Consider the following 17599-nt stretch of genomic DNA (forward strand, 5'->3'; position numbering starts at 1 on the left):
GCTGCCTGTTTCTACCATTCCTAACTAAATAGGTTTAAAACATCTCATCTCTCCTATCTTCTGAAAAAAATCTATCCTGGAATAGATAAGATTTAATGTTTGTTCTGGGTACATCAATTCTGGACTTTCGTTTCAGTCTCATTCCTGTTTCTAGGAAGATACTGGGGAGAAGCTATCGCTGTGTGCTTAGTATGTCTGAGAGAGAGTAGAAGAATTCAGTTCTTTCTGGTTTTCATTTTATTGTCACATTTTGGTTTTGACAGCATCTAGCTCTGCACATAATCACTGCACTGCTTTGTAGTGCTCCGTGTTCCTAAATATCAGCTAGAAAAGACATGCCACTGGCAGCACCAGCCAAACTGAAAAGTAAAGTAAACTTCAAAGCCTGCATATGAATAAGGGAAGGGTAGTGAAGTACAGGGTAGGACAGGACAGGGTAGGGAAGGCAAGGCAGGGCAAGGCAGGGCAAGACAAGGCATGGTCTGCTCTTTAATGTTAGCTATATTAGATGTCTATTTCAAATACCTGCTACCTTCCTTTTGCTCTAAAATCTAAATTACTTGGTTAGTTTCCTTCATATGAAATGTATTTTTTATTGAAGAAAGCATTGGCAAGTTCAAGGCTATGAATCTCACTTACTTAAGTGGCTGATAATTGTGCCACTAACTTGAGCGGGTACAGGGCCAGGTTTTCATTTACATGTGCTTTTTTATTTACTCGCTGCTTTTAAATTTTAAGTGTCTGTGAATGCCATCTATAGAGTTGTTATGAGGGTATTTCAGGATGTTGTGTCATACTGTAGCCTAGAAATCATTGCAAAAGTTATACTGCAAGAGTAACATATCAGGAAACAGTAGTAATATGTGCCTAATAAAATCCAGACTGTAGTCCAGGGAACTGCTTTTTCTTTGTGAGATTAGTCTTTCCTCACAAGAAAACTGAAAAAATCCACCACAAAGTGGCTTAACCACAATGCAGTCCTCAAGAAAGTTATAACACATGGAGTTCTTGGAAGAAAGCAATGTGTAATTCCGCAACCCTGTGTATCCCATCTAGATAATTTAACTCACTGTCCAATGATCAAGGAATGACATCATAAATCACTAAGGTGCTTGTTTGCTTTGTAAGTAGATAATTTCTAGTGCATTGCTGCAAGATACTCTGCTGCAAGGCACTGTTGAAAAAAATATTTTACTGAAATTGGATTGCAATTATTCACTCCAACTATTCCATTACATTCCTCTTTCCTTTCTGTGAGATAATTTTCTTTTTCTTTATCTTCCATATAGCTGTGTGTAATTTTAAAGTCAGCTTTGTTCTAAAGTAGGGCATATAGAGAGGTAGGTTATTTGTTTAAAGCAAAATAGAATATCCTTGTTTGCATATAATGTAGGCTCTTGGCACGACTGGTATCCCACTGCAATGAGACCCCAAAGCTTTATTTATCTACATGGTACAATTTTTAGGATTAAGAATTTTTAAGAATTTTAAGATTTAAGAATCTTTACGATTAAGGATAACTACATCAAGACCTGGGACACATCTGCTTCTAAACACTTGTTTAGGTGATGCTCCACTAGGGTAAAGAGACTCAGAGCACCCAGATTGTGCACAGGAAAAAATGATCCTTGGATATCAGTTAGTGTAATGCACTGTTACATGATCTACCATTCTCAGATCAAGTGTACGTGCAACACAGGGATTTGATCCACCAGTTAAGGTGCCAATTATGTGTAGGCCACAGCAGCAGTTGTCCCCATCTCTGGTCAGTAGTGCACTGGAGAGCAATCTAAGTTGGGGAATGAACATGCGCTCGCCTGTAAATATCACCGGGAAGGTAAGTCTAGTTTGGAAAAAAAAAGCACTGAATTTACAGCACTGTCCAAGGAAGAAAGAATACAAAATTCCAGTATCACATCATACAACAGCAAAACATGAGAAAGTAACTACTCGATATATGTCAAAAGCTGATTCAGTTCTTCCACAGGTTGCAACAATGTTCAATAAACACACAGAGACATCCTTAAACTTCACCATTCATGATGCTCAGCTTATATTTCCTTTCCTTTAGATTTATGGACTATTCATCTTTCCTATGCTGCCACTCCCTTGACAAAAAGCATTAAATGTTAAAAAATCACAGCTGCACCTCCTGTCATTTGTCTTTTTCCTGTATACGTGTTTGCAAGCAGCTTCCTCCCCTAAGTTTCCTTGTTGACGAATTTCCTCTCAGATAATATATGGTTCCTAATACTGTGAATCTTTACCTAACTGGAGAGAAAAAGGTACAAGAGTCTGACTGGAATTGATCCATCTGATCACTTATATTGTACGGATCTGCATTAAATGCTGAATTTAATCACTGAGTACATAGCACTTATGAGAACACTGCAGCATTAAGCAATAGAAAAGATCCACAGGGAGAACAGATATATCACAGACATGGGTCTGTTGACAAGCCCAATCTTGCCAATTAGATCTGAACTACATTCTTTTTTTATAAGAAGGATAAATTACAAAAACAGAAGATGGGAGCTATTCTGTCATAATAGCTACAAACTCCTACTGATTAGGCAATTCTGAATGTACTGAAGTCATAATGAAATTTTTGTTGACTTTAATGGGGACAAGATTTCACCAGAAAATGTTGAGAGACCTGTGCGAGTTTAAAAACAAACAAGAAAAAAAAGACACCCAAGCTTCTTCCATTTTGAGTAATAAATAAGAGCAAGCCATGATGCTGATCAGGTTTGCCTTTCTAAAATGCAGTGCTTATCAAATTCCACAATGGAGACTATTTTTATTATGCCTTTAATTACTTGGGTTTTGGTTTTGTCTTTTTTCTCACAATAGTCAGTACAGACTCATCTGCAGTATTAATGGGTAAAGACAGTCCTCTCACTGGACAAGGATCTGGAAATAAGGAACGAATGGTTTTTCCTATATTACAGAAGTATTTTAGGTGTTCTAAACATGACAGTTAGGTTTTATAATTCATTTAACAGCATGAAACTTGTTCTCCTAAACTGAAAGTTTTCATCTTATTTCAGAATAAAGAGTGAGGCAACAGGGATTCTACAGAGCAGTTTAACCTAGCACTGTCACAAACTGAAAACACTGGGTTTATAAGAGTTGAATCATACCTGCTGAACAAAAAAAAAAAAAATGGTACTTGACATGGCAGGGAAATGGACTTCCAAGTCCAAGAATAATATTGAAATTTTTTTGTAACTTTTTCAGTCCCAAAATATAGTAGCCAAAAGCTTTATATTACAGGTGGACCGTGGAGCCTTGAAGCCTTAATTGCTCTGAGAAGCCCCAGAGTCACAAAAAAACCCCTGGCACATTACCAACTGAGCTGCAAGAAGTGAAGAAGGTGGGGGGGATCAGGCCTCTAAAGGTCTCTATGTTCTTGGCAGAAATATCCCTCCAGGTGGTCTGATGCTGGTCCTGAAGCTTGGAGAGGAGGCTCTGCTAAGGAGCCAGGGAGGGAGGTTTTCATCCATCAGACATGTCTACATTCCTGCAAACAATTTCATCAAATCAATGTTTTCCAGTAAAGCAATATTTCATTAAAAAACCTGCCATCAGTTTGAATGCTACCTTTATGCTACAATATGAAAGCATATGGACACTCAGTGTCTTGCCTCTCTACACTTCTTTTTTCTGTCTGGCTGTTTTATTTCCCAGTGTGCTGAGTTTAAAATAATAATGAATTGTACTCAGTTTTATACTCTGTTTATTCTGTTAGGGTCTTTACTGTCTCTTTTATTGACCTGTTTAATTCAGTGTTTTGCTTGAACAAATTCTACAAACTTGATATTTTGGTCATGTTCTAGTAAGGCTCCCAGTTTCAGTATCTCTGTAGTACACTATTTCCTTACAGTATTTCCTTTACAATCACTGTGCTGTAAAAAAACTATCTGCTGTTTTAAGTAAACTTGCGAGGTAGTCTAATGGACATTCAACTAAGCTAACTTTCAAGAAGCCGTGTTCATTTCTGTGTGCTGCTACTGGCCTGGCATGTGCCTTTGACATTGGACATTTGTAGCATGGAAATATCAGAGACTTTATAAAGAGCTTTGATATTGTGGATGAGAAGCAGCATATAATTCTTATTTAAAGATGAAAAGTAATAGTTTTAAAATGTTATTATTTCAATTTTTTGTAAGAACTACATTACTGGTTTTCATTCTGTGCTTCATGAACCTATGAAGGTGTCTAAATTACTGCTCTGAAAGCTATTTATGAACAGTATACCTATTGCAGATTGGCAAAAATTACTTTCCAGGTCTTGGAACTGTGAAAAAATTGCCAAGATTTTGGAAGAGCAAAATGTTTTAAAACTCTGAACAGAAGATGGAACAATAATGTTTTAACTAATTCACAGATAGATTCATTCAGTCTCAAGTAGTTTACCAACTTAGAGAAGATTACTTCATACCTGTATCTTAGAAATTGCATTCCTGTTAGCATCAAAGAAAACCATGCACATAAAACTCTGTAAAATCACTTATGAAAGAAACTCTACACTTTCAAACATGGATGAGGTAAAGCTCCTAATCCAGAAATTAGGTACATGGTTTTCAGAAGGGCTGAAGAACAAAGATTTCCATAGTTTGAAGTGGAAATAACCTTTCTAAAATCGAGTTTAACATTTATCTAAATACCTAAATGTGATTTAAAAGGTTTGGCCGAATTATTTTCCACTATGAAGACGCTGTAGCACATCTAACTTCTCATCATATATTTTCATTTTCCAGAGACTGTTTGATCACTGGGAGGCAGCATGGTACTTCATTCAATCATATAAACTGGACTGAACTATTGCTGGCCGCCCTTACTCCAAGCAAGAATCTCGAATACCAGTCAAAACTCATTGGTTCTTTATCAGTTCTTCCTTAAAGATAACATTCATGAGAAAGAATTGCTTCTTATGAAAATCTTAATATATTATAAGCCTATTTGGCAACAGGAAATCTTTATAGCTGACTTCTGTTCTTGATAGCCGCAATACCTGAAGTCATCTTTCTTCACAGCTAAAACTCATTGCGCCTGCAGGCAAACTATGGAGTTATTTCCCATATGTCACAGATGACCATGCCAACTAGAAACAATCAAGGCAAAAGCAGATAGGTAACAAATGCTGAATAGAAACAAGCCATGTTGGTTATAGTTGCTACACACAGGATTCAGTTTCCTAAACTTACTAGAGGTAACAGGGCATAAGCCACTAGCGTCCAGCCATCACTCCAGAAGTCTGTAAGTTTCCTCTGTGGTGTCTCAGCCAGCTTAGGGAACCTCAGAGTTGTTAGACACCTAGGTCTAGGCAAATGGTTCAGAATTCCCTACAGTGAGAAAAACTGAGTGGAAAAGCATAGGCTGGGGGCAGGTCTACAGGACACACCTGACTGAGGCACACAGAACCCAATTGTTTTGCTCAGATTGACAGAGGACATTTAACGTGTAAGACAGAGTTTGTCCCATTTAGCTAGGGATGCTATTATTTAATATTTGCAGGTAGGAGTCATCTATTTTCCTTTGCAAGAAATAGAGAGAAATAATCACCTTGAGTATGTGATTCATCTCATTTTAAGGGACATTTAACTTCTGGATGCCTCAGCCTCTCTGTATTGGGTATAAAGGGACCCTGAGCAATTAGCTTGTTTGCATTTAGATATAAGTTATATAAATGGTTTAATCTAGACTTTGTAATTTTACTCTTGATTCCCACTGACTTTGAGGGGTACCTGGGACTGAAGAAAATCAAGATATAGCCATGTGCACCAGTTTTTTGTAAATGAAGATATTGCACAGTCATTAGTGTAGTCATACACTCTATTAATATATTCCTTGATAACTAATATCCTTTCAGTAGTGGAGCAGGGGTGGGTGATCCTGCTTAATAAGTAAAATTAAAATCCTTTACCTTTTCCTGTTGTTAGGAAGTTTGGATTTTCAGATGTAAAGATGAAAGTTCAAGTTTGTTTTTGATATATTGGTTGGGTTTTTTTTCACGTGGAGAAACTTAAATTAGCTTATGCATCTCCACAGTCTTTGCCTTTAGCAGTACTGATTTTTTGGGGTGATTATTGCTGTTTGCCTATTTCAGATGATTTTTAAATTCATAGCACTCTCAATCATTTCACATACTAATTGTCATCAGGAAATACCTTCTTATAGATGCCAATTAAAGGCTAGAAAAATCTTGTTAGCTCAGATCACAGTGTCAGAGTCCAATACTCCCTGCCAGGGTCTTTTAGATATTCCATACATGGAAGGAGTAACGTTTGATATCCAATTTACTTATTTAAAAATATCTGATATCACAAGGGATTTCTGCTTAGGAAAGTGATATAAAATGTACTGAAAAACCAATATAGTTCAAGCAAAATATCAAGGTGATGCCTATTACTAGTCTCCATAATATGTTCATTGGTCACAAGACTGGGTGTCTCCAGCAACCAAGGAATACACGTGTTGAAGCCAGCTCAAGCCCATTCCTTTCTTCAAAATTCTTTTGCTAATTATCTAGTTTTCATATTTTATGTGGGGCTGAGCTGTGTATTCAATTCCCTCATTCTGGTCTGGCTGCCTCAGGGAGACATTCACACTCTTTTAATATACTCGAGGAGCTTGATCTACTGAACTGTTGATAGCTGTTTATCTAAACAAAAGTTCACATTCCAGCCCTAATTTGTGTTGAGATAATGTCAGCTTCTTTGCAACAGTAACACCCTGAGTCACTCCCTGAAGTTTACAGGCACACGGTCCTTGCCCATCTCTTCTGAGCCTTCTTTTATTTTAGGGGTTTATTGGTCAGCTACACTCAGTAAGATGGTTTAAAAGAATTTGCTGCTATTGTTGTAGTTGCTAAAAATGATGAAATGAGGCAATATCAGAAAACTCCTTCCTCACTCTGGGTACAACTTAGTGAGTACCAGGAGGAAGAAATTCAGCATGCCAAGTGGGCTTCACCATCTGCCTGACTCACCTCAGTTAACTACCACTGTAAGGAAGAGTGATTCTGATTAAACAGACCTATCTTCACCATGTGTAGGGCTAATTCTGTATCCTTGTCAAGGAGCCAGTGCAATACTACTGGGTTGCTTTGGTTCTGCAATACATAAAAGATCTTGGGCAGAGTTTTCAACAAAATACTCATATTCCCCAAGTGCCAGGGAAGTTGTTCTTCCATGCAGTCTTCAAACAAGCTGACACAAGAGAAGCCTGCTGGGGTTGGCTCAGTTTATCTGCAGAGAGCCCAAAAATGTAGAAGCCAATATTATACCCTGTAGCTGGAATCAGCAGCTTATCTGCTTAACTGTTTACAGTGTAGGAGAAATGCTTGAGGAAACTGGATTCTCTTGTTTTTCTTTACAGGAAAACATGTCCACTTGAGCTTTATAAAGCTGTAATTTACCCCTTATCACAAGCCTATTATGAAGTAACTGTACTCCTACTATTTAGAAAAAACTCAAGTGACCACTTAGGATTTTTTTGGCATTTTTAGATAAAGATGATGCTATCATCCCACATCACAGTGTGATGATTTCAATTTGCTAGTCAAAGGTATTTAAAATGTTTAAAATACCAGAAAGCTTGGATAAAACTCCCAGGACACATCTGTACATTCAAAAAAGTCACACTGAAATCAAACTAGTTGCTCCTTGACTGATATCTTAGATGGTAAATTGTATTCTGGAAGCATTTTTTATAACCAAATTCTGAACTGTGAAATATGGTTTTATAATGGAAACAATTACAAAAGCAAGGCCAAATCCCTGCATGGGATCACCATAAGGCTTGGATGTTCTACATGTAAGTTTGTACAAATAAATTTTAAAAATCTCAGTAGTGTAGATACAGTAATGTGAAGGCCTATGGAGGCACATAATTCTTCTTAAGAAAAATAAGAAAGAGGTAATAATACGCAAAAAATGTTCAAATGTACCTACTTTTTATGCAGAAAAAAATGTATCATTTACTTTTCAAAATATATTCTCGAAATACAGTGAGTTAGTACTTTAAACTCAACTCTACATCTGTTTTGATAGATTAACCCTACTCCTGTCATTTGGGACATAAAAGGTCTGACACAAAAAACTGAGACTGTGCCTATAATTCTTTCTATTTAACAAATCAACAAAATCAACTATGACTACCTTGACAGTACTTCCCTTCTTATTTAACAGACAGTTGCATACAATGCTGCCAATGTTCAAAGCAATTTCACAGGTCGTTTTCTGGAAGACTGTGGAGAATCTCTGTTGGTTTTGCTTTCACATGTTCCACTAACAACATATGGGTCCTTTGAGCATCCACTTGATCTTCAGGAAAAGGGAGCCAGGTCTGGCAAATAGGGCGGATGCTCAAGCACAGTGATGTTGCTATTAGCTAAAAACTGCTTCACAGGCAGTATTGTGGGCTGACGTGCACCAACATATTTTGACCAAAGGTAAGAAAACATCTATATTTGAACACGTATCCACTTGTACCGAGTGAAGCAATCAAGTTGAGCTTTCCCTGGGCAACCTGTTTGAATGCCTCACCACTCTCATACTGAAGAAATTCTTCCTTATGCTTAGTCTAAACCTGCCTCTCTCCAGTTTATGCCCATTGCACCTAGTCCTATCACTACAAGCCTTTGTAAACAAAGATGTGGATAAGTAAAGTGAAGTCAGGTAGCAAAAAGACCATTCACTTTGCTTTTTGTCCCATGCTTATAGAAATAATTTTCTTGCAGCCTGGTAGTACTAAATACATGCTTGTGATGTGTACTACAAAAATATACAAATTACATACTTTACAGAAACTCTGATTTCTAATATTCTGGTTCACTATATTCCATTTAGCTATTCATACTATGAAGAGTTGTCTAATGCTGCACTACTACAAATATCTTAAAACTGAATAAGATATAGTAAAAAACGACCTAAATCTGCTCTTATCTGTTCTTACATGCTGAGCATTAGGAAAACATCTCTTCATTCACATGCCATTATACTACTTACACAGCTCACACACCAAACAATTACAACTATTCATACTGTAAGACTGTATGGCAGTAAACTGAAAAAGCTGTTCTTTGCTAAAAAAACTTCCTCTGATTTCTTAAGCTAAGCATTGGTTTCAATGCCTTCAGTTCAGTTCTTATAAAGGGCATTAAGATGTCTGTGGCTTAGAGAGATCTTTAGAAATGCAGCAGGACATACCTCACAATTTCTCAAGGAGTTACTTCTTCTTGTCAGGGATTGTGCTTGCTAAAGTGTCATTAATTACCTGGCACCAACTATTCAATGCCTATTTCAGTATGGCTACTCTCAGTGTTGCAATAAACACATTCAGTGACAATGCTGCTGGTCATCCACTTCAGACTTGCCTTCAGTTATGTAAATCCAATGTCTCTGGAGGGTTTTTCTGTTACCCATTCATGCAGAAATATACGTGTGAGGATATCAAAAGGGCTAGGAGAGACACTTGTTTAAATGAATAAATGTTTGCAAAAGCAGTGATGGATAAAAATAAAGGGCAGGAAAATTGTTTCTAACTTTATGGCCTGTAATAGCTAACCAGTGAATATAAGAGGAGACTTATCTCTGAGTAGTTCTACAAAGGACTATGTTACGTTTCAGAAAAAGGTTGTACATCAGGATAGCCTTTTAAAGGGTGGCTAACCTAATTGGCATAAGAGTTATATGGGCTTGTTAGTGAGGTAACGAGAAGTGATTGCAGACTGCAACGTGTTTCAAGCATACATCGGAAAGGGTGTCAGCAAGATTTGGTTCTTAAAGGGAGGCTCACTGCTGAGTTGAGTATTTGGATCAAAGTTTCATCAGCAGAAGGAACTTACATAGCTGAGCAGTGGATTGGCAGCAGATTTACAATGACAGAGTTTTTACTTCAATTTGAAATAGTGTCCTTTAGTACAAAACGAACAGCAATGGCTGAGAAGGTTAAAACTAAGGAAGTGGAGAAAAATCTCACTGTTCGCAATGCCAAATAATACAGTGCAAACCACAGTCACTCCAGTAAAGTAAAGGGGACTCACGTGGAGAATGTTTACTGCACACTGCTACAGATCCTTCTTGCAACTTTTCTCTTAATACCTTAATAAACTTGACTTCTTGGCTAAGGAAGGAAAGCAAACAAAGCAAAGTTCTCATCAGCTCTTTTGTTTCAGCTTTTCTTTTTAAAAGAGGGAAATATGTTTCTTTCATTGGTTAATTCTTTAGGTCAGAACATAAAGAAGAAAGTGTTGCTCTGTTACGCTTCATTTCATAGTCATGGAAATAACAAAGAAAATGCCCTTACAACAGTTTTTATTTTATTACTCACAGGTTGTTAACAGTCTGATAGACATATCCTATGAGGTTGAAAGAAAAAAAATTCCTCTTCACACCATTTCACTGAGAAAATAAAAACAGTGTGAGAGGAAAAAAAGAGATAAGGGTATGCAATCATAGAAAACTAAACCCACTCTTCTAGTGGTATCTCTGAATATAGGTTACAGCAAATTCTTCATTCATCACAGTGCATCTTTAAATATCTTCACTTGTTAGTACTTTCAGGTGACACACAATTTATTGCTCTTCTGCTTTGTTATTTAGAGCACAAATTTAAAGCAGCACTGTATCTCTCAAAGTAACAAAAGGAATGAACTTGTCCCCTGGGTTTTCATCTACGTTACCCCTCAGATAAGCCAGGTGCACAAGGGCTGCACTGGTGTGAGGGAAGCCAAAAAGCACTGTGTAGCAGTAAAGATAATACTTGTCTGTCCTGTGCTTAAAAGTCTCCGGATGCGAGTCAGTCTGGAGATGCCTGATGGGCAGAAGTGTTAGTGCAGCACTGTGCTCAAGCAAACAAACTCTTCAGCAAGGCAGACATGGGATCAAGCTAACACAGCTACACAATCCCTGTCTGGAGCTGGACTGCAGCCACAGCCAGTGGGTTCCAGCCACCCACCAGACATACCCAAAGGCACTGGAAGCAAGGACAGTCCTGTGACATCTTTGTTTGCACTAGCACGAGGAACAGTTCTCTTATACTGATGCCAGCTGAGGGCCCACCAAGGCTGCAGCAGTTCCGTGATACCATCTATAACTAATTCCCTGCCTTCCCTTGTTGCCTGGGTTTTCTGCATATCTCAGTGAGTTTTGGCCTATCATTGCTCTCCCTCCCACATTACTGACCCTCATTTTACTTCATTTCTTGTTAATCAGCATATACCTCAATCAGTTTGTGATATAACTTGTCAGGCAGTACAGTACAAACACGTGAAATGTCAAAAGCAAATAAACACTGGCGCTGGCACTAGAGTCAGCACACTCTCCCAACACAAATATCCAGTGCCTGAAGACAACTACTGAACAAGTCACAGCAGTGCATATTTTTTCTATAAGTTAACAGTTTGTTTTTCTGCATCATAAAATTGAACGCAGTCCATCAACATCTCTAGAACTCCTCATTTTTCTGCTGGAAGTTAAACAAGGTCCTAATTCATCTACAGAAATTAATTCCCAATTCTCTGCCAAGTGGTAAAAGCAAGAGTTAATTTATTACCTGCTCCAACAGGAGTAATTTAAAAACTGCTGCTTTTTCACATGTGTACCATTCACTGTATTTTAATCTTCCGAGCTCCATCCTTCTGCTCTTTAGGAGAGACAGCTGGGAAAGTCAACCTGTCCATCAGGTATATTCATCAATGGGACTCTGATGATCTATTCCTCTCTTCATTGACCCATAGCAAATTAAAAAAAAAACCACGGCTTCAGCTTCAAAAAGTCTATCTTATTTAATAAACAGAAGCTCAAAGTTTTCATTCCTTCTTCTACGAGGCTGCTTGACAAGGGAAGCTGGGAGAGAAGCCCAGCTTATCACTGTAAGAAGGATAGCATTGAATGCAGCTAGCAGGGGAGGAGGAAGGCTGAAAGTTTATTGCTGCACGCAGCTATTCTTTTAGCAAGGACTGCAGGGTAGAGCAGTACACTTTGATATGTCAGGAAGCAGAAGCTTGGGCAAGAAGAAGGAGCAGCTATGCAATGGAGAAGTAACCCCAGACAGGAAAGCCCAAAGGCAAGGAGGAGATAAGTTGTCTGAAGGAAGTTGTAGGAGATGAGCACTCACTGAGGCCAGTGATATACTGGCACTACAGCTGCAAGGAGAAAGCAGAAATGCTCCTCTCCGGAGAGTTTCAGAGAATAAAGATCAGTCAGTGAATCAGGAAATCATTGCGGGAAAGACACAGAACTTCCTATGCAAACATAAGACATGGATTTATAGGAAATATCTTCCTCCTTTGACACTCACTCACATGTTTTAAATAGCATAAATCAGTAACGACAGGGGCTCTCAGGCACCAGTAGCATTCATCTATCAACTTAAGCAAAAAGCCTGGAAAATTCACCCCATTTTTTTTATTTTGCTATATTGATCTGCACCAGTCTAGAAGAAAACAAACTTGCCCTACAAATGCTTGTTATCTGCAGCCCCAATTTACTATGGTGCTCAGATTTCAGACTATGAAAGCCAACTCACTTTCACTGGTTTTCAGTTAGCAGTATGTGTGCTCCCATTTCTGTAACAGTTGCGCACTTTAAGACATTTTTTTACATTACCTTGTAAAACACAATACTTGTCTGATAAGATTTGTAAGACTACGATTCAAGTAAATGCCGATTATTCTGAAAATTAGGTTACACTAAAATCTGTAAAATCTGAATAATACTGCATTGTCCTACTAGTCCTACTTGTCCTCAGCTACTACAAATGTAGTTCGTGCTTTTATTATATGCATATACAGAATTCCTCTTTTTTTAACAGAGAAATTAGTCTTCAAAATCCCCAGAAGCTCACACGACTACGCTCTCACTCTGGGTGTTCAGACCTGATGTCTGCAGGTCACTGTTGCCTTATTACTGACACACTCTCTACAAACTAGTATTGTATCGCTCACTTAACTGTGTTTCTGGCCTTTATTTTAGCTCCTTGATCAAAACCATCAAAAATACTTAAGCAAGAGAACACAGACAAGATAACTGGTTCCCAGAAAACTTCAAACTTCACACCTGAGAGAGCAGCAGTGCTACAATAGCTTGCCAACACCCTTTTCTGACAGTGTCTCTGACAGAGAGGAGAAGGCAAATTCGTGGAATCATCAAGTCATAGAATCATAGAATGGTTTAGGCTGGAAGGGACCTTAAAGATCACCTAGCTCCAAACCCCTGCCATGGGCAGGGACACCTCTCACTACACCAGGCTGCTCAAGGTCCCATCCAGTTCGGCCTTTGAATGCTTCCAGGAAGGGGACATCTACAATTTCCCTGGGCAACCTGTTCCAGTGTCTCACCACCCTCACTGTGAAGAGTTCCTTCCTAATGTGTAATCTAAATCTTCCCCTCTCCAATTCATAGCTATTCCCCCCTCATCCTGTCACTACATGCCCTTGTAAAATGTCCCTCCCCATCTTTCTTTTAGGCTTCCTTCAGGTACTGGAAGGTGGCCTCAGATCCTCCTCTTCTCCAGGCTGAACAACCCCCACTCTTTCAGCCTGTCCTCATAGCAGAGGTGCGACAGCCCTTGCATCATTTCACAGGTAGTAAAGCACAGTGAAAGTAAGTAATACAGCTCTTTCTAATAATACCTTTTCTCAAATGGTCACCCCTGATTTCCCCTTCACTACCTCCCAGCCTTGTACAAAAGCGCATAGGCAGTTTGTTGTCAGCACCCTACTGGAAACATGTGGGCTCTTGTTCATATGAACAGCCTTTTACCTTCAGTCTGTCTTTTAGAAATGGCTGTATCAGAAACTCACCTGGTGCTCCCTACAGTGCCTGGTATTTCTGCTTTGCTTCCCTTCTTTCTTTGAGGCACTTACCTACCACTCTGTAAACACTATATAAAGCAGCAGGTACTGCAGCTGTAATGGCACATATCAGACATGGATGGTTACCTCCACCAGTTATTTGCTCTGCCTGTCCCTATCCACTGCGTAAAAACTTTAACCAGCATAACTAGAGCTTCCAACTATTTACTGCAACACCTACCAGACAACCTAGCATAGTTTGATTGACAACACAGAAATTACACTGATTTACAACAGCTGTCAATCTAGATACCAGGAAACAACTGTGAACTTGAACTACAAAAAATACAGTGGTCACAGGGCTGCCCAGGCCTATATGTCATTTACAAATTACCTATCGTGGATAATCTTTTACTGCTAACTCCCTGACTGTATCTGCTATATATCAATTAAAAAAAAAAACAACCACAAACAAACAACACAAAACCAAACCCTGTCCTTAATATTTTTCATTCATAGAATTTTCTAACTGGATTCAAATGAATTCCATTAAAATGTTGTCAAACTTTGCCATAAGGCAAACTCATGTAATAGAGCTGGATGGGCTTTGTTGTGAAAGTAGTGTGGTTTTAGCTCATGAACTGTTGATATATTTACTGTTAATACACAGTTGGTACAACAATATGGCATGGTATTGGCATTTCCTTGTCTGAAAAATTACGTTGAAGACAGTGGACATCATGTTAGTGATGTTATTTTAAAATTTCACGGTAATATTTTATTTTCATATTTATTTATAATATAGTTTATAAACTCATTATCAAACTTCAGCATGTCTTTTGCAATGAAAACTTGCAAATTTCATACTCCAAGTAATAAAGAATTTACTGCATGGATGTAGCAATTCAGGCTTCTGCACCTTTTTCCTCCAGTTCTAGTTGTGCAGATTTCTGCTTCTGCTTGGTTCTACTATGCGATTATTTTTAATTTCACTAATTTTAGGAAAGAATACACCATCATGTACATTAAGTGTAAAGGGCTATCACAACAAAGTCAACTGTACCTTCTTCTGTGTATCATTGCAGTATTTAAATAGCTTTCCTCCCAATAACAGAGAAACTATGTACTCTAATAATAATACTTATGTAGCTATGATGTGGAGAGGTTAGAGCAAACTAATGTCTACCCAAAGGCAGCAGGGTCATAATCAGAAAGTAAAAATTATAACAGTGCTTTTTTAACTACAAGGAGTGGAGAGTAACATTTTAAGGACTGAATTCACCCTAAAAACCAGCAAAAGTAATAGCCACAGCAAGAATACCAGTTTAAGCTTGAAAAAATGTCTGAGCAAACGATTATTATCTTTGAATAAAAAAGTGTATTTTCTTTATTTCCCAAAGTTTTAAGTCCTACAGCAGGCAACCTGCAAGAGCTTTTCTATACTTATTATGGGACACCTTCAAAAAAGGACTTGCATTCAGTTAAAATAACTTATTGTCATCATAGGCAATCAGTTATCTGGGGACAAAATGTCATTAAATACAAACAGATATGAGACCACTGACTACTGCTGTCTTCAGTCAGACCTTCAGTCGTATTCTTCTTGGCTATATTTAAACTGTCTCTATACACTGTAATTTTACTGGGATAGGTAAAGGGGTTCAGATGGTACACTAGTAGAGACCAAATACTGCATACTGAGCAAAGATGCATGGTGGAAACATTATGTGTAGTGCAGAAGAACTTGAGAAGTCTTACTGTTTAAGGTTTTGGTTTGCTTTGTTTTGTTCTTTTCTTAAATCTAGTCTTCCTAGAACTAACTGACAAGTTGTTTTTAAAATATGCTGGTTTTGGCTGGGATGGAGTTAACTTTCTTCACAGCAGCCTGCATGGTGCTGTGTTTTGGATTTGTAACTGAAACAGTGTCGATAATTCAGGGGTGTTTTAGCTATTGCTGAACAGTGTTTGCACAATGTTAAGGTCTTTTCTCACTAGTTTAGAAACACTAAGGTGTTTCTCACTAGTACCCACAGCAAGTGGCCTGGGGCTGCAACAGAAGCTGAGAAAGGACACCCTGGCTTTTTTGATAATTACACCTGTTACAGGTTACAAAGGCAGAAGTGTTTTTTAAAGACAGACTATGATTCTATTAATTTGGGGATGATACACTTGTCACAGTTTTACAGTCTAGAACATATGTGAGAATCATACGGCTTAATAGTCATTCATACTGACTTCTGCAAGCCTTTGGTGTCTTGAAATACTATTTTTTTTTTATTATTATTATTTTTTATTCTAGACCAGACAAAAGTAACTGCCATATTGGCTATCTAGAGAACAGAAAATCATGCATATCCAAAAAACACATGGTGGAACTAAGTAGATGATAGTGCATGGTGTTCTGTGGTACATCTGAATGATGAATTTTTCACTGGACCAGAAATAGGCTTACTTCATGTACTGAAAAAATTGCTGATACTGGAGGGAAACTGAGGAGAGGGATGCTAATGATTCCAAATAGAATTTTGCTTCTTCAAAGGTAAAAGGCAGTGCATGGCTGAGTCTACATTCATAGAATCATATGGAAGAGATCTTAAAGACAATCTAGTTCCAAAACCTGGCCATGGCCAGGGTCACCTCCCACTACACCAGGCTGCCCAAGGCCCCATCCAGCCTGGCCTTGAACACCTCCAGGGATGGAGCATCCACAGCTTCCCTGGACAACCTGTGCCAGTGCCTCCCCATCCTCATCGTGAAGAATTTCTTTCTAATTGGCCCTCCAATATAAAGACATTAAGCCATTCAGTCTGGTTTAAGTTGTTACTGTCTGCTGCTTTTTTCTGTACCTTCTCTGCTCCAGTTTTCAGATTATTTTGAGGCACTCCTTGAGTACGATGCAGATCAAATCCTGACATGCAGACAAAACACAGACCTCTGCAGCATTATCATGCCAGCATGCACTAAGGATCACCCATGAGGTCAGTTCTTTGTGCTGCGATGGGACACCTACATCCCTACATCACTATGAGATGAATATGAAATCCAAACCGGCAGATCCATTTTTGGGGTTGTACACTGGACTTGGGGTGCATGTGTATGAGTGTACGACGCAGCTAGCCGCACATCTGAGCATTTCATAGACTCACAGAAGACTTTGGGTTGGAAGGGACCTCAAAGATCATCTAATTCCAACCCTCTGCTATGGGCAGAGACATCTCACTAGATCAGACTGCCCAAGGCCCCATCCAACCTGGCCTTGAACACCTCCAGGGATAGGGCAGCCACAGCTTCCCTGGGCAACCTGTGCCAGTGCCTCATCACTGTCATTGTGAAGGAATTCTTCCTTATGCCTAGTCTAAATCTGCCCCTCTCCTGTTTATACCCATTGCCCCTTGTCCTATCACCACAAGCCTTTGTAAACAGTCCCTCCCCAGCTTTCCTGTAGCCCCTTCAGGTGCTGAAAGGTTGCTATAAGGTCTCCTCGGAGCCTTCTCTTCTCCAGGCTGAACAACCCCAACTCTCTCAGCCTGTCCTCGCACGGGAGGTGCTCCAGCCCTCGGATCATCCCTGTAGCCTCCTCTGGACCCGTTCCAACAGCTCCATATGCTTCTTACGTTGAGGATTCCAGAACTGGACACAGCGCTCCAGATGAGGTCTCACAAGAGACGAACAGAGGGGCGGAACCTCCTCCCTCGCCCTGCTGGCCGTTCCCAACCGCGCTGGATGCGCTCCGGTCCCAGACACGGATATTCCGTGAGGCCCGGGTCCCGCTATCCCCCTCCTCCCCCCTCCGCT

The sequence above is a fragment of the Phaenicophaeus curvirostris genome, chromosome 1, assembly GCF_032191515.1.
Source record: "Phaenicophaeus curvirostris isolate KB17595 chromosome 1, BPBGC_Pcur_1.0, whole genome shotgun sequence".
NCBI classification, from domain to species: domain Eukaryota; kingdom Metazoa; phylum Chordata; class Aves; order Cuculiformes; family Cuculidae; genus Phaenicophaeus; species Phaenicophaeus curvirostris.